The 18,796-nt window shown below is 48.2% G+C and overlaps 1 protein-coding gene across 1 annotated transcript in view; it reads right to left on the bottom strand.

Annotated features, from left to right (window-relative positions):
* LOC134349651 (mesenteric estrogen-dependent adipogenesis protein-like) overlaps positions 1-9,799 on the bottom strand; it is a 49,700-nt gene extending 39,901 nt beyond the window's left edge. Inside the window, exon 1 of the mRNA XM_063054271.1 lies at positions 9,737-9,799. The gene's annotated coding sequence lies outside the window, so the exon portion shown is untranslated. The remainder of the gene's footprint in view (positions 1-9,736) is intronic.
* Between the last annotated feature and the right edge of the window lie 8,997 nt (positions 9,800-18,796).

Raw genomic sequence — 18,796 nt, 5'->3', positions numbered from 1 at the left:
AGAGATTCTGCAGATGCTGAAAATCCAGATTAACACACACAAAACGCTGGAGGAACTCAGCAGGTCAGGCTGCATCTATGGAATTAGACAAACAGTCAATGTTTTAGGCCAAGACCCTTCCTTCAGGACTGGAAAAGAAGGGTAGAAGACAAGAATAAAAAAGGTGCGGGAGAGATTGAAAGATGAAGCCTGGCTGGAGAAGGACTCTAATAGGCGAGGAGAGTGGACCATGGGAGAAAGGGAAAGAGGAGGGGACCCAGGGGGAGGTGATAGGCAGGTGAGAAGAAGTAAAAGGCCAGAGTGGAGAATAGAAGAAGGGGGGGAGGGAATATTTTTTCCAGAAGGAGAAATCAATATTCATGTCATCAGGTTGGAGGCTCCCCAGATGGAATACAAGGTGTTGCTCCTCCACCCTGAGAGTAGCCTCATCATGGCACAAGAGGACGGCATGGACCGACATGTCAGAACGGGAATCAGAATTCAAATATTTGGCCACTGGGAAATTCCACTTTTGGCAAATGGAGCAGAGGTGTTTGAAAAAGCCGTTCCACAATTTACCATCCAATGTAGAGAAGGCCGCATCTGGAACACCGGACTCAATAGATGACCTCAGCAGATTTACAGGTGAAGTGTTGCCTCACCTGGAAGGACTCTTTGGGGCCCTGAATGGACAGGTGTAGCACCTTGGTCACCTGCAAGGAAAAGTGCTGGGAGGGGGATTAGTGGGGAGGGATGAATGGACAAAGGAATCACGAAGGGAGCAATACCTGCAGAAAGCAGAGAGGGGGACTAGGTAAAGATAGGATCCCTTTGGAGATAGTGGAAATTATGAAGGATGATGTGTTGGATGTGAAGGCTCATGGAGTGGTAGGCAAGGACAAAAGGAACTCTATCACTGTTAAGGCAGTGGCACGATGCGGTGAGCGCAGGTGTTCAGAAAATCGAGGAGACATGGGAGAGGGCAGCATTAACGGCAGGAGGAAGAGAAACCTCATCTTTGAAGGAGGACATCTTTGATGTCCTAGAAAGGAAAGCCGCATCCTGGGATGCAGCGGAGATAAAGGAATTGAGAAAAAGGGGATAACATTTTTACAGGAGACAGGTTAGGAAGAGGTATAGTCAAGATAATCATGGGAATTGATAGGTTTATAAAAGATGTCGATTGAAAAGGAAGGGTGGTGACAGATGTGGACCAAGTGAATTTAAGGGCAGTGTGGAAGTTGGAGATAAAATTGATTAAATTAATGAGCTTAGCATGGGTGTATGAAGCAGCCATCCAGTCATCAATGTAGTGGAGGAGGAGTTGGACAGCATTACCAGGGAAGGCTTGGAACATGGACTGTTCTACATAGGCACAAAAATGCAGGCCTTGCTGGGCACATGCGGGTGCCCATGGCTACCCTTTGAGTCTGGAGAAAGTGGGAGGAACTGAAGGAAAAATTGTTGAGGGCAAGGACCAGTTCTACCAGACTGAGGAGGGTTGTGATGGAGGGGAACTAGTTGGTTCCTTTATTGAGAAAGAAGCAGAACGCTTTAAGGCCTTCTTCAAGAGGGGGGGCGGAGTGGAAGTGTATTGTCACTGGACATCCATGGTGAAAATGAAGCAGTCAGGCCTAGAGAATTGAAAGATAGCGAGGAGATCAAGAGCATGAGACGTGTCACTGATGTAGATGGGCAGGGATTGAACCAAGGGGGTAGATTGGAGTTGAGGTATGAGACACAAGTTCAGTGGGACAGGAGCAGGCAGAGACAATTGGCTACCCGGACAGTCAGGTTTGTGGATCTTGAGTAGGAGATAGAAGCGAACAGTGTGGGATAAGGGAACTATGAGTTTGGTGGCAGTGGGTGGGAGTTCTCCAGAGTTGATGAGGTCAGTGATGGTGATAAAGGCAGTTTTCCAATGATCCGGAGTGGGATCCTCTTCAAGGGGTGGGTATGAGGAGGTGTCTGAAATGCTGCCTGGCCTCAGCAAAGTAGAGGTCAGTGCACCACACTAGAATAGCACACCCTTTGTCTGCGGGCTTGATGGTGAGGTTGGGATTGGCGCGGAGAGAGTGGAGGGCAGTGCGTTCAAAGGGGGTGAAGTTCGAGGGGGAGAGAGAAGTGCTGAAGTCAAGCCAGTTGATGTCTTGTCAGCATTTCGAGATGAAAAGATCCAGGGCAGACAGAGAAACCGAACAGGATATCAAAAAAGAGGAGGGGGGCTGGAGACGGGGACGGGAGAGGAGGGTTGGAGACAGGGATGTGAGAGGAGGGCTGGAGACGGGGATGGGAGAGGAGGCCTGGAGACGGGGACGGGAGAGGAGGCCTGGAGACGGGGACGGGAGAGGAGGCCTGGAGACGGGGACAGGAGAGGAGACGGGGACGGGAGAGGAGGGCCGGAGACGGGGACGGGAGAGGAGACCTGGAGACGGGGACAGGAGAGGAGGCCTGGAGACGGGGACAGGAGAGGAGGGTTGGAGACGGGGACGGGAGAGGAGGGCTGGAGACGGGGACGGGAGAGGAGGGTTGGAGACAGGGATGTGAGAGGAGGGCCGGAGACGGGGACGGGAGAGGAGGCCTGGAGACGGGGACGGGAGAGGAGGGCCAGAGACTGGGACGGGAGAGGAGGGCCAGAGACGGGGACGGGAGAGGAGACCTGGAGACGGGAACAGGAGAGGAGACCTGGAGACGGGGACAGGAGAGGAGGGTTGGAGACGGGGACGGGAGAGGAGGGCTGGAGACGGGGACGAGAGAGGAGGGTTGGAGACAGGGATGTGAGAGGAGGGCTGGAGACGGGGACGGGAGAGGAGGCCTGGAGATGGGGACGGGAGAGGAGGGTCGGAGACGGGGACGGGAGAGGAGACCTGGAGACGGGGACAGGAGAGGAGGCCTGGAGACAGGGACAGGAGAGGAGGGTTGGAGACGGGGACGGGAGAGGAGGGCTGGAGACGGGGACAGGAGAGGAGGGCCGGAGACTGGGACAGGAGAGGAGGGCCAGAGACGGGGATGGGAGAGGAGACCTGGAGACGGGGACGGGAGAGGAGGGTTGGAGACAGGGATGTGAGAGGAGGGCCGGAGACGGGGACGGGAGAGGAGGCCTGGAGACGGGGATGGGAGAGGAGGGCCGGAGACTGGGACGGGAGAGGAGGGCCAGAGACGGGGACGGGAGAGGAGACCTGGAGACGGGGACAGGAGAGGAGGCCTGGAGACGGGGACAGGAGAGAAGGGTTGGAGACGGGGACGGGAGAGGGCCTGGATACTGGCATGGGAGAGGAGGGCTGGAGACGGGGATGGGAGAGGAGGGCTGGAGACAGGGATGGGAGAGGAGGGCTGGAGACGGGGACGGGAGAGGAGGCCTGGAGACGGGCATGGGAGAGGAGAGTTGGAGACGGGCATGGGAGAGGAGGGTTGGAGACGGGGGACAGAAGAGGAGGGCTGGAGACGGGGAACGGGAGAGGAGGGCTGGAGACAGGGACGGGAGAGGAGGGCTGGAGTTGGGAGAAGTGGTCATCAATGCGGGCTGTGGAATTCTTGCCAAAGAAGTAGGCTTGGAGATGGAGGTGACAGAAGAAGAGTTTGGCATCGTGTCAGGCACGAAACTCACTGAAGTGCGGACAAAAGGTAAGGCCTTTCCTGAGGACAGAACGTTACACCTCGGAGAGCGGAAGGTAGGAGGGAATGGTGAAGACATGGCAAGGATTGGAGCTGGCTTCAGGGAGGGGGAAGACCCTCAATATTTATTAATACTCAGAATTCAAAGTACACCAGCAGTTAATTATAGCCACTGTAGATACTAAACACTTTTCATGTCCTCATGAGCAGGCTTGCTGAAAAACATCAGAAAATAGAAGACTTCCCATACACGTGGAACAGGCCATGCTGGTTATGACGGCTCAGACTTCCCAGCTCTGAATTCAAGTTTAATTCTGCAAATCTTTCATGGGTTGTCGCTGCTGATCTGCTCAATTTTCCTTCTTCTTAAAAAAAGCACTTTGCTTGTTGGGGGTCCACAAACCCAACTCATCCAATTCTATGAGAGCATGGAACTTGTGCCTGACAATTCTCCGTACACGTGGCAGGGTAGCAGCTAGCATAAGGTTTTACTGGTTCAGCGATCAGGGTTCAATTCCTGCCACTGTCGGTAAAGGGTCTGTACAATCTCCCCATGACCGTGTGGGGCTCCCCTGGGTGCTCTGGCCTCCTTCCACAGTCCAAAAAGACAAATAGATACGTAAGCTATGGCAGTCTATGTTTGGACCAGAAGCACAAGAACACTTGCACCTCAGACTATACTGGTTGTTGACGCAAATGCCTTATTTCGCTGTTTGAATGTACATATGACAAATAAAGCTGATCTTTATCTAAGTGGGGTCATGATCTAATTTTAACATAAGCTTCTACCTCGTTACTATAGTAAAGATAATTTTTCTGGCCACTGTTGAAGCACTGGAACCTATGGAGATGTCTCAGAGTTGATCCATGGGTTCTCTTCACCAACATATTGATTTCAATTGATTAGACCAAAACCACAAATCCAGCAGCTCTAGTGGAAATAAGAACAAGAATGTTACGTGCAGCTTTTTTTTTTATCATTATGGTCTAGTTTCATTCTGCATTTCGGTTCAATTGCCACAGATAGAAACAGTTCAATTGATAAATGCAATTGGAGTACACCTCCAATCAAGTTGTTCACGATGTGTCAGACCATCAACTATCCGGATATGCAGTTTGTTCAAATTGAAAACTGCACATTTATTTTAGAATTGTTTCCAAAACCTTCAAGCTATCTTTTTAGTCTCTCTTCACACAAGAAATGAAGTTGCTCAAGGCTGCTCCTTTCCTAATCACGCTTTGGTCCTTAGTTACAATGTCTTTGTGGGGGGGGGGGAGGGAACGTCGACTCAGACCATGAAAGGCCTGCATCGGGCATTTTCATGCCTTATAAGGCGCAGCTTGGAAGTCTCGACTGACCCACAATAGAATACTTCCTTCTATGTACTACTGCTCATGGCTACTTGAACTGCAGAGTTGTATAACAAGTTACAAAGTTACAGCATTGGGCAGGATGTTACATCTTTAGTAGAGGATCTTTTAAGTAAGACTTCATAGCAATAAATCTCTCCCTGTGTAGGTACTGTAACAACATTGTCTTCCTCATGTAGTGAATATCAACATTTATATGGTACTTAAAAGTTTTAAAAAACTGATTTTACTTGTTCCTGACAGAACAATGACAAGAATTAACCTAAAATTGACCATCAGATATACACTTTACTGAAGAACAGACTTTCTATTAAAGGAATAGCAAACTGAATCCAAATTCAGAAGCTCAAAATCTGTAAGAACTTCATTGTCAGCCAACCAAAGATTCGGTATTATCTGATAATATCTCAGCAGACAGCATGTGGTTTACAAAGCCATGCTGAGTTAATCTCATCATTTCTGGAATTGCTCTTGTTTACCCTTAACCAAAACTCAATTACAACCATCAACGCTACTGATTAAGCCTCTATCTGTTAATGGCGCTGCTCAATGGACACACGGCCCGGCAACAGTGACCTGGCCTAGGTGGCTCAGCCAAGGAAGTGGCAGACGTGGGCAGTATGAGAGGAAACAGAAAGACAGCAAAAGAGCCAGGGCATTAGCTAGGCTGACAGGTAACCGGACCAAACCAGTGTTACCAACACTTTTCTTGGCCAATGTCTGCTCGCTAGAAAAAAAGAAGGACTCACTGAGACTGAGAGTGAAAGCATGGAAAGAGATGAGAAACTGCTGCATTTTTTTCACCGAAATGTGGCTAAACATCAACAATGCCTGATCTAGCGTTTCAACTCAGCGGGATGATTCTGTTCTGGACTGACAGGAACACCTTATCAGGGAAATCCAAGGAGGTGGATTTTGTGTATACTTTAAAAAGAGTTGGTACACAAACTCATCCATCACTGTTCTGGGGCAATTGGACATATTACAATTAAATGCTGGCCACATTACTTTTTCTGGGAAATTACTGTTGGAAAAGATTTACAGTATCAGCTCTCTACCATGTCCTCTGGCATCTGGATGGTCTCTTCATAAATGTACAAGACTTCAATCCTGTTAACCTGCAGGAGAGTTTACCCAAATTCCACCATCATGTCACCATGGCCAGTAGGGAAACAAACAGACTGGACCGTGTTTATATAACAGACTTGGTATTTACTAAGCAATCACATGCCCTTGTCTTGGCCTCTCTGACCACATCTACATAATGTTAATCCCAGCATGCCGACCGGAGCCAGTCAAAAGGGCCATCACTGTGTGGCCTTAGAAGGCAATCACTGTGCTTCAGGACTGCTTTGAATGGACAACCTGGCAGATGTTCAAGCAGGCCACCACAAATGGAGAAGACAAACTTCGATGATTATGACTAATCTGTCATCAGCAAGTGTGTAGATAACGTTGGTACCTCAGGAACAGTCACCTCACAGCACTACCAGAAGACCTGGCTGTACGCTCCCTACTAAAAAGCCCAGGGTGCTGCCTTCAAGTCTGAAGACAGAAGGGTTCTCAGAGCAGACAGGAGAAATATCACCTCAGGCATCAAGAGAGCAAAGACCTCCTACGGACAAAAAAATTCAGGAACGCCTGTCCAATAACAATCCCCTGCAAGTGGCTGGACATCAAGGGCATTACTAACTATGTAAGGAAAAACAGTGTTGACTGCCCCAGTGGCAGCTCCCTCCCTGACGCTCTAAACAATTTTTAATCATGCTTTGAGACATGCAACACAACACTGATCATGAAAGCTGCCCCCCAGCCCAGGTGAGCAGCCATTGTCTGTAACAGCGGCAGATGTGAGACGGACTCTGCAGAGAGTCAACCCCCCCCCCCCCGGAAGGCAGTCAGGCCAGACACACCTCAGGCTGAGTAGTCGGGGAGTGTGTACATCAGCTCATGGACATCTTCATCACTGCAGTGCACTCATCCAGGCTGCTGTCCCCACATGCTTCAAATCACCCAGCAGCAACCCTGCACCAAAGAACTCCACACCTGAACAATAAACAACTACCGCCTGGTGGAGCAGACACCAATCATCATGAAGTGCTTAGAACAGCTAGTAAGGGCACAGTTCCAAAACTCCATTCCTGCCACATCGGACATTCACCAATGTGCTTACTGACAGAACTGTTCACACACCTGGAAAACAAGAACATACATGTCAGAATGCTGTTTCTGGATTTCAGTCCAGCATTCAACAATATTTATTTACCAATACAGCGTGGAACGGCCCTCCGGCCCTTTGGCCCTTATGTCCAGCAACCTAACAACCCCAATTTAACCCTAATCTCATCACAGGACAATTTACAATGACCAGTTAACCTACCCGATGTGTCTTTGGACTGCGGGAGGGAACCGGACCAGAGGACCTGGAGAAAAACCACGCATTGGAAGAGGAGGATGTACAGAGACTTCTTACAGAAGATCGAACTCAGAACTGCCACGCCCTGAGCTGTAATAGTGTCGTGCCAACTGCTATGCCTCGATTTTCCCACAAACCCGAGTGAACAAACTCCTGCTCCTCAGTCTAAATACACCACTGCGCGACTGGGTTTGGACTTCCTAACCAACACATCTCAGACAGTCAAGATGCACAACCACTTCTGCCTCCCCATCATCCCCGACATAGGTGCCCCCCAGGGCTGTGTGCTGAGTCCATTACTGTACACACATTGCTACACAATCACTGTCAGGTTCGCCAACTGAACAACAGCGGTGGGGCTCATCACCAATTACAATGAGACGGCCTGCAGAGATGAAGTGGAAGAGCTCGAGGCCTGGTACCAGGCAAATAATCTCTTCCTCAGTATCAGCAAGACAACAGAGGTGGCTGTCAACTTCTGGAGAACTCGCACCACTCACAGTGACGGTACAGCAGCGGAAACTGCGAGCACATCTCAGACAACCTCTCGTGATCCCAGAACACATTCTACCCAATCAGGAAAGCTCACCAACAGCTCCACTTTCCAAGGAGGTTGAAGAGAGCTGGACTATGCCCATCTATACTCATGTCATTCTATAGATGTGCAGTAGAAAGCATCCTTTCAAGCTGAATCACAGCATGGTACAGAAACTGCATGGAAGGGTCTACAACAGGCAGTCAAAACACCAAACGAACCACCGGCACCAACTTCCTATCAGTCACCTTATGTACGGCACTCCTGTGCCTGGGTCCACTGTATGGACATACAATCACTACATATATAAGCTACCTTATGTATTTATATTTATTGTGCTTTTTTAATTAATGTGTTCTATATCCTATTGTGTTTTTTTTGTGCTGCATCAGATCCAGAGTAACAATTACATCATTCTCCTTTACACTTGTGTAGTGGAAATAACATTAAATAATCTGTAAATCTTGAAGTATCTTGAAGTCAAAGAGTAGTGAGCTAGCATAAATCATTCAGAGTTTTTAGACAAATTGAACTATTACCGTTGTTGTAGTATTCTGCATGTTTGTGCACTAATCTAACAAAAACCTGTTATAAATACCTGGTATTTAAGTACTAAGTCTTACCAGGAGAGGCTGTTCACAATTTTCCTGTGTTGTAGTATTGTTCAGATGGAATACTCAAATACTCAATGCATTTGTGACAGCGTGTAGGTGAACAGAGGAAATGGAGCGGGAATAGACCATCCATCTTTGATCTACTAACCCAATAAACAAAGTCACAACTGATTCTTTTTAAACCAGTGCCTGCCGAAACAAACTTCATGGGAAATGGAGACCTCATTTTTATTTCAGTACCACAGTTTTTACCAGAGGCACCTAAGGCTAGGTCACACATTAAGGATATAGATAAACTGAAGAAGGACTATTGATTGAAATCAATAAAACTGTTACTCTGTTGCTGATTAACTGAAAGATACACATCTTTCTGCAGAAACACTGCTTGGTTTTTGCACCGTCTCTCATACAAGAATGGCACTGAATTTTAAAGATCATCCATTGTGATTACATTGCATTTGAACATTTCGGCAGATATCAATTTACATTGCAATCCACTTTCTGATCCTAATTGTCCCATATCAATTTAATATGGGTCAGATAAATAAACAGAGACTTTGATTTGGTTCCCAGCCTCACATTCTGAGCCAAGCAGAGCATCTTCCTTTCTCCAGCCTACTCTAGATATAAGGTTACTGGACAGACTCCTCCACTACCTTCCCCAGCCCCAAACAGATTCCACTAATTCAGAACCAAGCCTCCTGCACATTGCTGCAAAAAGGCTGATAATCCCACTCTTGTACTGGGCTCACCATCACCAAATTATTACTTCCCTTAACCTCCTGCCAAATTAACTCATCTACTCTGCAGCTCAACATCAAGCTGAACGCCACTGGGCAACTGCAGAAGCCAAGGCTCTCACACTCCTCGTCATTACACATTCCTCATTCAATTACATTCCATTTTCCCCAACCTCTGATCAATTCAGGAGCCTTTCTCCTGTTGTAAGGCACCCTGCCATCACACCACTCTCCAGCGTCACTGGACTACAGATAAGCCTGCTCTGGAGCTGACAGTAATGGGCTCACAGATTCCTCACCTCGGGTATGTCACTTGTCTTGATGTTTTTCATACAATTTTTTTAAGTTAGCACACCATCAGTTCTATATTAATTTTAAATTTTAGGGTAGAAGAGTTTCAAATACATCAAAGAGCTCCTCTTTATCCCAAATTCCCCAGAAGAAATAAACTAAAAGCTGCACCCACCTTTGCTGACAGCTTGTAAAGCAAGGATTGACCCAACAAGAAACATACTGATTAACATCTTGCCCTTCACACTGTTGCTAACATATACTACTTCTACCATCCACTCCCTCTGACTCACCAGGCACCATAGTTTGTGTTGTTATTGTATCTCTTTTAATATTTAAACTGAAATCTAAACTCAATTGATTGCTCTGAGGTGGTAACAGGTTTCCCAACTTCAGTTACAATAGACGGCCCTCCCAAGGATACCTGTTCAAAGTTCAAAGTAAACTTATTATCCAGGTACATTATCAGCCCCGAGATTTGTTTTCTTGAAGGTGTGCACAGTAAACCCAAGAAACGCCATAAAATCAACGAAAGGCAGCACCCAATAGGACAAACAGCCAATGCGCAAAAGGCAACAAACTGTGCAAATACAGCACAAAAAAAGGAATAAATAAATAAATAAGCAATAAATATCAAGAACATGAGATGGAGAGTCCTTGAAAGTGAGTCCATAGGTTATAGACAACAGAAAATCAGCAGATGCAGGAAATCCAAGCAACACAGAAAAAATGCTGGAGGAACTCAGCAGGCCGGGCAGTATCTATGGAAAAGAGTAGAGTCAATGTTTTAGATTGAGACCCTTCAGCAGGACTGGAGGAAAAAAGATGGGGAGTCAAGAGTTTAAAGGTGGCGAAGGGGAGGGGAGGGAGAAACACAAGGTGATAGGTGAAACTGGGAGGGGGAGAGTTAAAGAGCTGGGAAGTTGATTGGTGAAAAAGGTACAGGGCCAGAGAATGGGGCAATTTGATAGGAGAGAACAGAAGGCCGTGGAAGAAAGAAAAGGGAGAGGAGAACCAGAGAGTACAGGCAAGGAAATAAAGTGAGAGGGAAAAGGGGGTGGGGAATAGTGAAGGGGGGAGGGGCGTGGTCATTACCGGAATATAGCATCTATGCTCTATCCACCAGAAAAAACAGGATTTCCCAGTGGCCACCCATTTTAATTCCACTTCCTATTCCCATTATGACATTTCTATCCATAGCCTCCTCTACTGTTGCGATGAGGCCACACTCAGGTTGGAGGAGCAACACCTTATATCCTTATATCCTCTATCCTCATTTGCAAAACCAATGTCTGCTGGCAGGTCTGCCCGGAACCAAGAGGATGACCACCAGGGATGTTGCAGGCACGGGCTGGTTCAACTCCTGGACAGTCACCACGGGCTGGTTCAACTCCTGGACAGTTACCACGAGCTGGTTCAACTCCTGGACAGTCACCACGGGCTGGTTCAACTCCTAGACAGTCACCACAGGCTGGCTCAACTCCTGGATAGTCACCACAGGCTGGTTCAACTCCTGGATAGTCACCACGGGCTGGTTCAACTCCTGGACAGTCACCACGGGCTGGTTCAACTCCTGGATAGTCACCAGGAGCTGGTTCAACTCCTGGAGGGTCACCACGGGCTGGTTTAACTCCTGGACAGTCACCACGAGCTGGTTCAACTCCTGGACAGTCACCACGAGCTGGTTCAACTCCTGGACAGTCACCACAGGCTGGCTCAACTCCTGGAGGGTCACCACGGGCTGGTTTAACTCCTGGAGGGTCACCACGGGCTGGTTCAACTCCTGGAGGGTCACCACGGGCTGGTTCAACTCCTGGAGGGTCACCACGGGCTGGTTCAACTCCTGGACAGTCACCACGGGCTGGTTCAACTGCTGGACAGTCACCACGGGCTGGTTCAACTCCTGGATAGTCACCACGGGCTGGTTCAACTGCTGGACAGTCACCACGGGCTGGTTCAACTGCTGGACAGTCACCACGGGCTGGTTCAACTCCTAGACAGTCACCACGAGCTGGTTCAACTCCTGGAGGGTCACCACGGGCTGGTTTAACTCCTGGACAGTCACCACGAGCTGGTTCAACTCCTGGACAGTCACCACGAGCTGGTTCAACTCCTGGACAGTCACCACGAGCTGGTTCAACTCCTGGACAGTCACCACGGGCTGGTTCAACTCCTGGACAGTCACCACGGGCTGGTTCAACTCCTGGACAGTCACCACGAGCTGGTTCAACTCCTGGACAGTCACCACGAGCTGGTTCAACTCCTGGACAGTCACCACGAGCTGGTTCAACTCCTGGACAGTCACCACGAGCTGGTTCAACTCCTGGACAGTCACCACGAGCTGGTTCAACTCCTGGACAGTCACCACGGGCTGGTTCAACTCCTGGATAGTCACCATGAGCTGGTTCAACTCCTGGATAGTCACCATGAGCTGGTTCAACTCCTGGACAGTCACCATGAGCTGGTTCAACTCCTGGACAGTCACCATGAGCTGGTTCAACTCCTGGACAGTCACCATGAGCTGGTTCAACTGCTGGACAGTCACCACGGGCTGGCTCAACTCCTGGAGGGTCACCACGGGCTGGTTTAACTCCTGGAGGGTCACCACGAGCTGGTTCAACTCCTGGACAGTCACCACGAGCTGGTTCAACTGCTGGACAGTCACCACAGGCTGGCTCAACTCCTGGACAGTCACCACGAGCTGGTTCAACTCCTGGAGGGTCACCACGGGCTGGTTTAACTCCTGGACAGTCACCACGAGCTGGTTCAACTCCTGGAGGGTCACCACGGGCTGGTTTAACTCCTGGACAGTCACCACGAGCTGGTTCAACTCCTGGACAGTCACCACGAGCTGGTTCAACTCCTGGACAGTCACCACGAGCTGGTTCAACTCCTGGACAGTCACCACGGGCTGGCTCAACTCCTGGATAGTCACCACGGGCTGGTTTAACTCCTGGACAGTCACCACGAGCTGGTTCAACTCCTGGACAGTCACCATGAGCTGGTTCAACTCCTGGACAGTCACCACGGGCTGGTTCAACTCCTGGATAGTCACCACGAGCTGGTTCAACTCCTGGACAGTCACCACGAGCTGGTTCAACTCCTAGACAGTCACCACAGGCTGGTTCAACTCCTGGATAGTCACCACAGGCTGGTTCAACTCCTGGATAGTCACCACAGGCTGGCTCAACTCCTGGAGGGTCACCACGGGCTGGTTTAACTCCTGGAGGGTCACCACGGGCTGGTTCAACTGCTGGACAGTTAAGCCGACAGGCAGTCACCAAGTCCAGGAAATTACTGGCTGTCTCAGAGTCCACAAAGGCTCCACAAAGTCCACCTCTCATCAGTTCTTACCCTAGGAGATCTCCGCCTTCAGCAATACACCAGAATCACTAGGACTGTGAATGTTGGCTGTTACCATCACCGTTCTCCCGGTACAGGATGGTCTTAGCAGTGAAGGTTTTAGCCATTCAGCCATTGGTCTTGTTCTATACTGGAACAGTTCTGGAAGTCAGTTTTATCGACAATTTCTAAAGCACTTAAAATTAATTTACAACCTAACAAATTAACTGTGCTTTTTGGAATAATTCCTCAAAATATCCGTGGTATCTCTGTGTCTGACCAACATGGTATTGCATTTGTTGCATTGATAGCTAGGAGGGCCATTTTGTTGAAGTGGAAGGATACATTAGCTCCCACTTTGTCACAATGGTTCTCTCAAGTGATGCTATGTCTTAGTTTGGAGAAAATTAGAAGTCGAACCTTTGAACCTTTATTTGATTTTGAGAAAAGATGGGGTTCATTTGCTCGTTATTATCATTTGAATTAATTGATAGATTTCCTCCACGATCTAATTGTAAATTTTTGGGGTTTTTTTCTTGCTGGTGGTTAGATGTTTATCTTTAGAAGCTTTTTGTATGACGCATGGCTATGGTTGTACACCAAATGGGTTTTTTTTTCACTTTTTCTGCTTAGTAGGGTTTTTTTACTATCACCAAAATTTTTTAATCCTTAAAATAATGTTCTTTTTCCCTTGAGACATTGAGAAGTTATATCCTTGAGAAGTAAGTGTTGTTTACTTCTACGTACTCGTGTTATTTTTGAATAATATAATAACAGTAAAAAGATTTAAAAAGAAAAGACATTCAGCCTGCAAGTGACCTACTTCCCCACAGTAATAGCAGCGACCTTGACATTGACGCTGGAACCTCGCATTGTTGAGGAGTCTTGTGCAGCTGATTTGCACAGGCTCGACAGGATCCTGACCAGGAGATGGGCTAGTCATTGTCCGAAGCCCGGAAGTGGAACTGCAATGCATTAAAACCAGGGTCGAGCTAGCCCTCTTCAACCACTTGAGGTAGTCCCACTTTCGCTCTGCCAGGCGATTATCAAGGTGGATGGACTGGTTCACACCAGCATCTGACATCTGAGGTCTCCGTCGGTCAGAGTTGACCATGGATATTGTGTTGTAGCTGTCTTAATACGCAAGCTTGAGCAGTATGATATGGAGAGCAACCCCTAACAGCTCTCCCAAAGCAATGGCATCCTTTAGTTCGCCTTGGAGTCCGTGGTGGTACAGACTGGCCAAGGCCTTTCTGTTCCAGCCATTTTCCTCAGCCAAGGTCTGACATTCAAAATCTTATCAGCAGCTGACCGACTACCCTGACGCACCTTCATCAGATGGTCCAAAGCTCTGTTTGCTCCAGAGGGATGATGGAACACCCTCTTCATGGAATCCATGAATTCCTCCTGAAACCCCTTTTTACTGGGCATCTCTAGACACGGCTCGTTAACCCCTCGCTAACAGCCACTGGACTCAGCGGTGAGAAAACCACCTTTCTCAGACTCCATACATTTAGGATCAGTATGACTTGGGTCCCACCAAAACCGGCAAGTTGGGATGTCTCGACCGCCCGAATCCCCAGTGCAATTGGCAATCAGTGTGTAGCACATCTGAAATAATGCTCTTGACCATTCTGTCAAGCATCCCCTGCCTCAGTTGTGGTGGTCTCTGCAGGTCCAGCATTGGTCTTATTGGCCACCTCTGAATGCCGGCTGGAGTTGGTGCTGCCCCCAAGTGTTCACTCAGCAGAAGACAGGCTGCATTGTGTTCGACTGCAGATGCCTGCAACATTCATGGGCTCAGGGACCTGGACTATTTTTTGACTGTATTTTAATGATATCTTATACAGTATGTGCTTTCTACTTTTTATGTGCTATATTTGCCTTGTGCTGTGCGTGACTGTTAGTATTGTGTTTTGCGCCTTGGCTCCAGAGTTATGCTGTTTCATTTGACTCTATTCATGGGTATTCATGTATGGTCGAAGGACAATTAAACTTGAACTTGAATCCACATTGCATAAACTTTGAAGAACTACCCAAAAAGGAGAAAGTGGGTCAGCTTGATCGCTTCCCTGTTCAGAGAGAAATCTGTCAGAGGGCAGTCGAGGTCAGGTAACCAAACATTTTGAAAAGCTCAAACAAATAAACAGAGGGGTAGCTCAAGCAGAGTGGCCAGTGAGTGAGTGGGCCAGTGAAGGAGTGGAGCTTTGAGGCTTTGGCTCCAGAGGCTTTGACGAGAAGAGGCGGAGGACGAGCTTGCTCCCAGTTAGGCTTTACAATGCCTCCTGAGACGGTGATGTGCTTCTCATGTGAGATGTGGCAGTCTTGGGGGAACTCTCCTCTCCCACAGAGTCACATCTGCCAGAAGTGCATGCGGCTGGGCGATATGGAAGGCCGTGTAAGGAATCTGGAGCAGCAGCTGGCTGACCTTTGACTCATAAGACTCATACAGGGAGGTAGTCACACCTAGGCTGTCGGAAGCAGGTCGTTGGGTGACAGTCAGAGGGGGGAAAGCGAAGGTGAGCAGACAGGTAGTGCAGAGCACCCCTGTAGACATTCCCCTGAATAATAAGTTTACCATCCTGGATACTGTTGGCGGGGACGACCGACCAGGTGTGAGCCACGGTGGCAGGGCCTCCGGCACTGATTCTGACCCTGTGGTGCAGAAGGATGGGACGGAGAAGAGGAGAGCTGACGTCATTGGGGACTCTATAGTCAGGGGAGCAGACAGGAGATTTTGTGGACGTGAGAAGGACACCCACATGGTTTGTTGCCTCCCGGGTGCCAGGGTCCGGGATGTCTCTGACTGGGTGCACGACATCCTGGTACGAGAGGGAAAGCAACCAGAAGTCGTGATACATGTTGGGACCAACGACATAGGCAGGAAGAAGGATGAGGTCCTGAAGTGTGCGTTTCGGTAACTAGGCAGAAGGCTGAAGAACAGGACCTCAAGGGTGGCGTTCTCGGGATTGCTGCCAGTGCTATGTGATAGTGATAGTAAGAATTGGAGGAGATGGCTGTTGAATGCATGGCTGAGGAGTTGGTGCAGGGAGCAGGGTTTTAGATTTTTAGATCATTGGGATCTCTTCAGGGGAAGGTGGGACCTGTATAGATTGGATGGGTTGCACCTGAACTCGAGGGGGAGCAATATCCTTGCAGGTAGGTTTGCTAGCGGGAGGGTTTAAACTAATTTGCAAGGGGGATGGGATCCGGAGCGATAGAGCAGTGAAAGAAGTGCATGGAGTAAAGCCAGATCGAACATACAGAGAAGCTTTGAGGAAAGAGAAGCAGAATAAAGGGTGTAAAGGTAGTGAGGTAGAAGGGCTAAAGTGCATGTACTTCAATGCAAGAAGCATCAGGAACAAAGGTGATGAACTGAGAGCTTGGATACATACATGGAATTATGATGTAGTGGCCATTACAGAGACTTGGCTGGTACCAGGGCAGGAATGGATTCTCAATATTCCTGGATTTCAGTGCTTTAAAAGGGATAGAGAGGGTGGAAAAAGGGGAGGAGGGGTGGCATTACTGGTTAGGGATACTATTACAGCTACAGAAAGGGTGGGTAGTGTAGCAGGATCCTCTTTTGAGTCAGTATGGGTGGAAGTCAGGAACAGGAAGGGAGCAGTTACTCTATTGGGAGTATTCTATAGGCCCCCTGGTAGCAACAGAGATACCAAGGAACAGATTGAGAGGCAGATTTTGGAAAGGTGCAAAAATAACAGGGTTGTTATCATGGGTGACTTTAATTTCCTTAATATTGATTGGCACCTGATTAGTTCCAAGGGTTTATACAGGCAGAGTTTGTTAAGTGTGTCCAGGACGGATTCCTGTCACAGTATGTTGACAGGCCGACCAGGGGGAATGCCATACTAGATCTACTATTAGGTAATGAACCGGGTCAGGTCACAGATCTCTCAGTGGGTGAGCATCTGGGGGACAGTGACCACTGCTTCCTGGCCTTTATCATTATCATGGAAAAGGATAGAATCAGAGAGGACAGGAATTTTTAGTTGGGGAAGGGCAAATTACGAGGCTATAAGGCTAGAACTTGTGGGTGTGAATTGGGATGATGTTTTTGCAGGGAAATGTACAATGGACATGTGGTCGATGTTTAGAGATCTCTTGCAGGACGTTAGGGATAAATTTGTCCCGGTGAGGAAGATAAAGAATGGTAGGGTGAAGGAACCATGGGTGACAAGTGAGGTGGAGAATCTAGTCAGGTGGAAGAAGGCAGCATACATGAGGTTTAGGAAGCAAGGATCAGATGGGTTTATTGAGGAATATAGGGAAGCAAGAAAGGAGTTTAAGAAGGGGCTGAGAAGAGCAAGAAGGGGGCATGAGAAGGCCTTGGCGAGTAGGATAAAGGAAAACCCCAAGGCATTCTTCAATTATGTGAAGAACAAAAGGATGACAGGAGTGAAGGTAGGACTGATTAGAGATAAAGGTGGGAAAATGTGCCTGGAGGCTGTGGAAGTGAGCGAGGTCCTCAATGAATACTTCTCTTCAGTATTCACCAATGAGAGGGAACTTGATGATGGTGAGGACAATATGAGTGAGGTTGATGTTTTGGAGCTTGTTGATATTAAGGGAGAGGAGGTGTTGGAGTTGTTAAACTACATTAGGACAGATAAGTCCCCAGATCCTGATGGAATATTCCCTAGGCTGCTCCATGAGGCGAGGGAAGAGATTGCTGAGCCTCTGGCTAGGATCTTTATGTTCTCGTTATCCATGGGAATGGTACCAGAGGATTGGAGGGAGGCGAGTGTTGTCCCCTTGTTCAAAAAAGGTAGTAGGGATAGTCCGGCTAATTATAGACCAGTGAGCCTTACGTCTGTGGTGGGAAAGCTGTTGGAAAAGATTCTTAGAGATAGTATCTATGGGCATTTAGAGAATCATGGTCTGATCAGGGATAGACAGTATGGCTTTGTAAAGGGCAGATCATGTCTAACAAGCCTGATAGAGTTCTTTGAAGAGGTGACCAGGCATATAGATGAGGGTAGTGCAGTGGATGTGATCTACATGGATTTTAGTAAGGTATTTGAAAAGGTTCCACACGGTAGGCTTATTCAGAAAGTCAGAAGGCATGAGATCCAGGGAAGTTTGGCCAGGTGGATTCAGAATTGGCTTGCCTACAAATGGCAAAGAGTCGTGGTGGAGGGAGTACATTCAGACTGGAGGGTTGTGACTAGTGGTGTCCCACAGGGATCGGTTCTGGGACCTCTACTTTTCATGATTTTTATTAACGACCTGGATGTGGGGGTAGAAGGATGGGTTGGCAAGTTTGCAGATGACACAATGGTTGGTGGTGTTGTAGATAGTGTAGAGGATTGTCAAAGATTGCAGAGAGACATTGATAGGATGCAGAAGTGGGCTGAGAAGTGACAGATGGAGTTCAACCCAGAGAAGTGTGAGATGGTACACTTTGGAAGGACAAACTCCAAGGCAGAGTACAAAGTAAATGGCAGGATACTTGGTAGTGTGGAGGAGCAGAGGGTTCTAGGGGTACCTGTCCACAGATCCCTGAAAGTTGCCTCAGAGGTGGATAGGGTAGTTAAGAAAGCTTATGGGGTGTTAGCTTCCATAAGTCGAGGGATAGAGTTTAAGAGTCGCGAGGTAATGATGCAGCTCTATAAAACTCTGGTTAGGCCACACTTGGAGTACTGTGTCCAGTTCTTTTCGCCTCACTATAGGAAGGATGTGGAAGCATTGGAAAGGGTACAGAGGAGAGTTACCAAGATGCTACCTGGTTTAGAGAGTATGCATTTTGATCAGAGATTAAGGGAGCTAGGGCTTTACTCTTTGGAGAGAAGGAGAATGAGAGGAGACATGATAGAGGTATACAAGATATTAAGAGGAATAGATAGAGTGGATAGCCAGCACCTCTTCCCCG

The sequence above is a fragment of the Mobula hypostoma genome, chromosome 7 (genome assembly GCF_963921235.1).
Source record: "Mobula hypostoma chromosome 7, sMobHyp1.1, whole genome shotgun sequence".
In the NCBI taxonomy this organism is placed as follows: domain Eukaryota; kingdom Metazoa; phylum Chordata; class Chondrichthyes; order Myliobatiformes; family Myliobatidae; genus Mobula; species Mobula hypostoma.
Note: the sequence above shows the minus strand (reverse complement) of the source record. Positions and strands in the feature narration are given on the sequence as shown.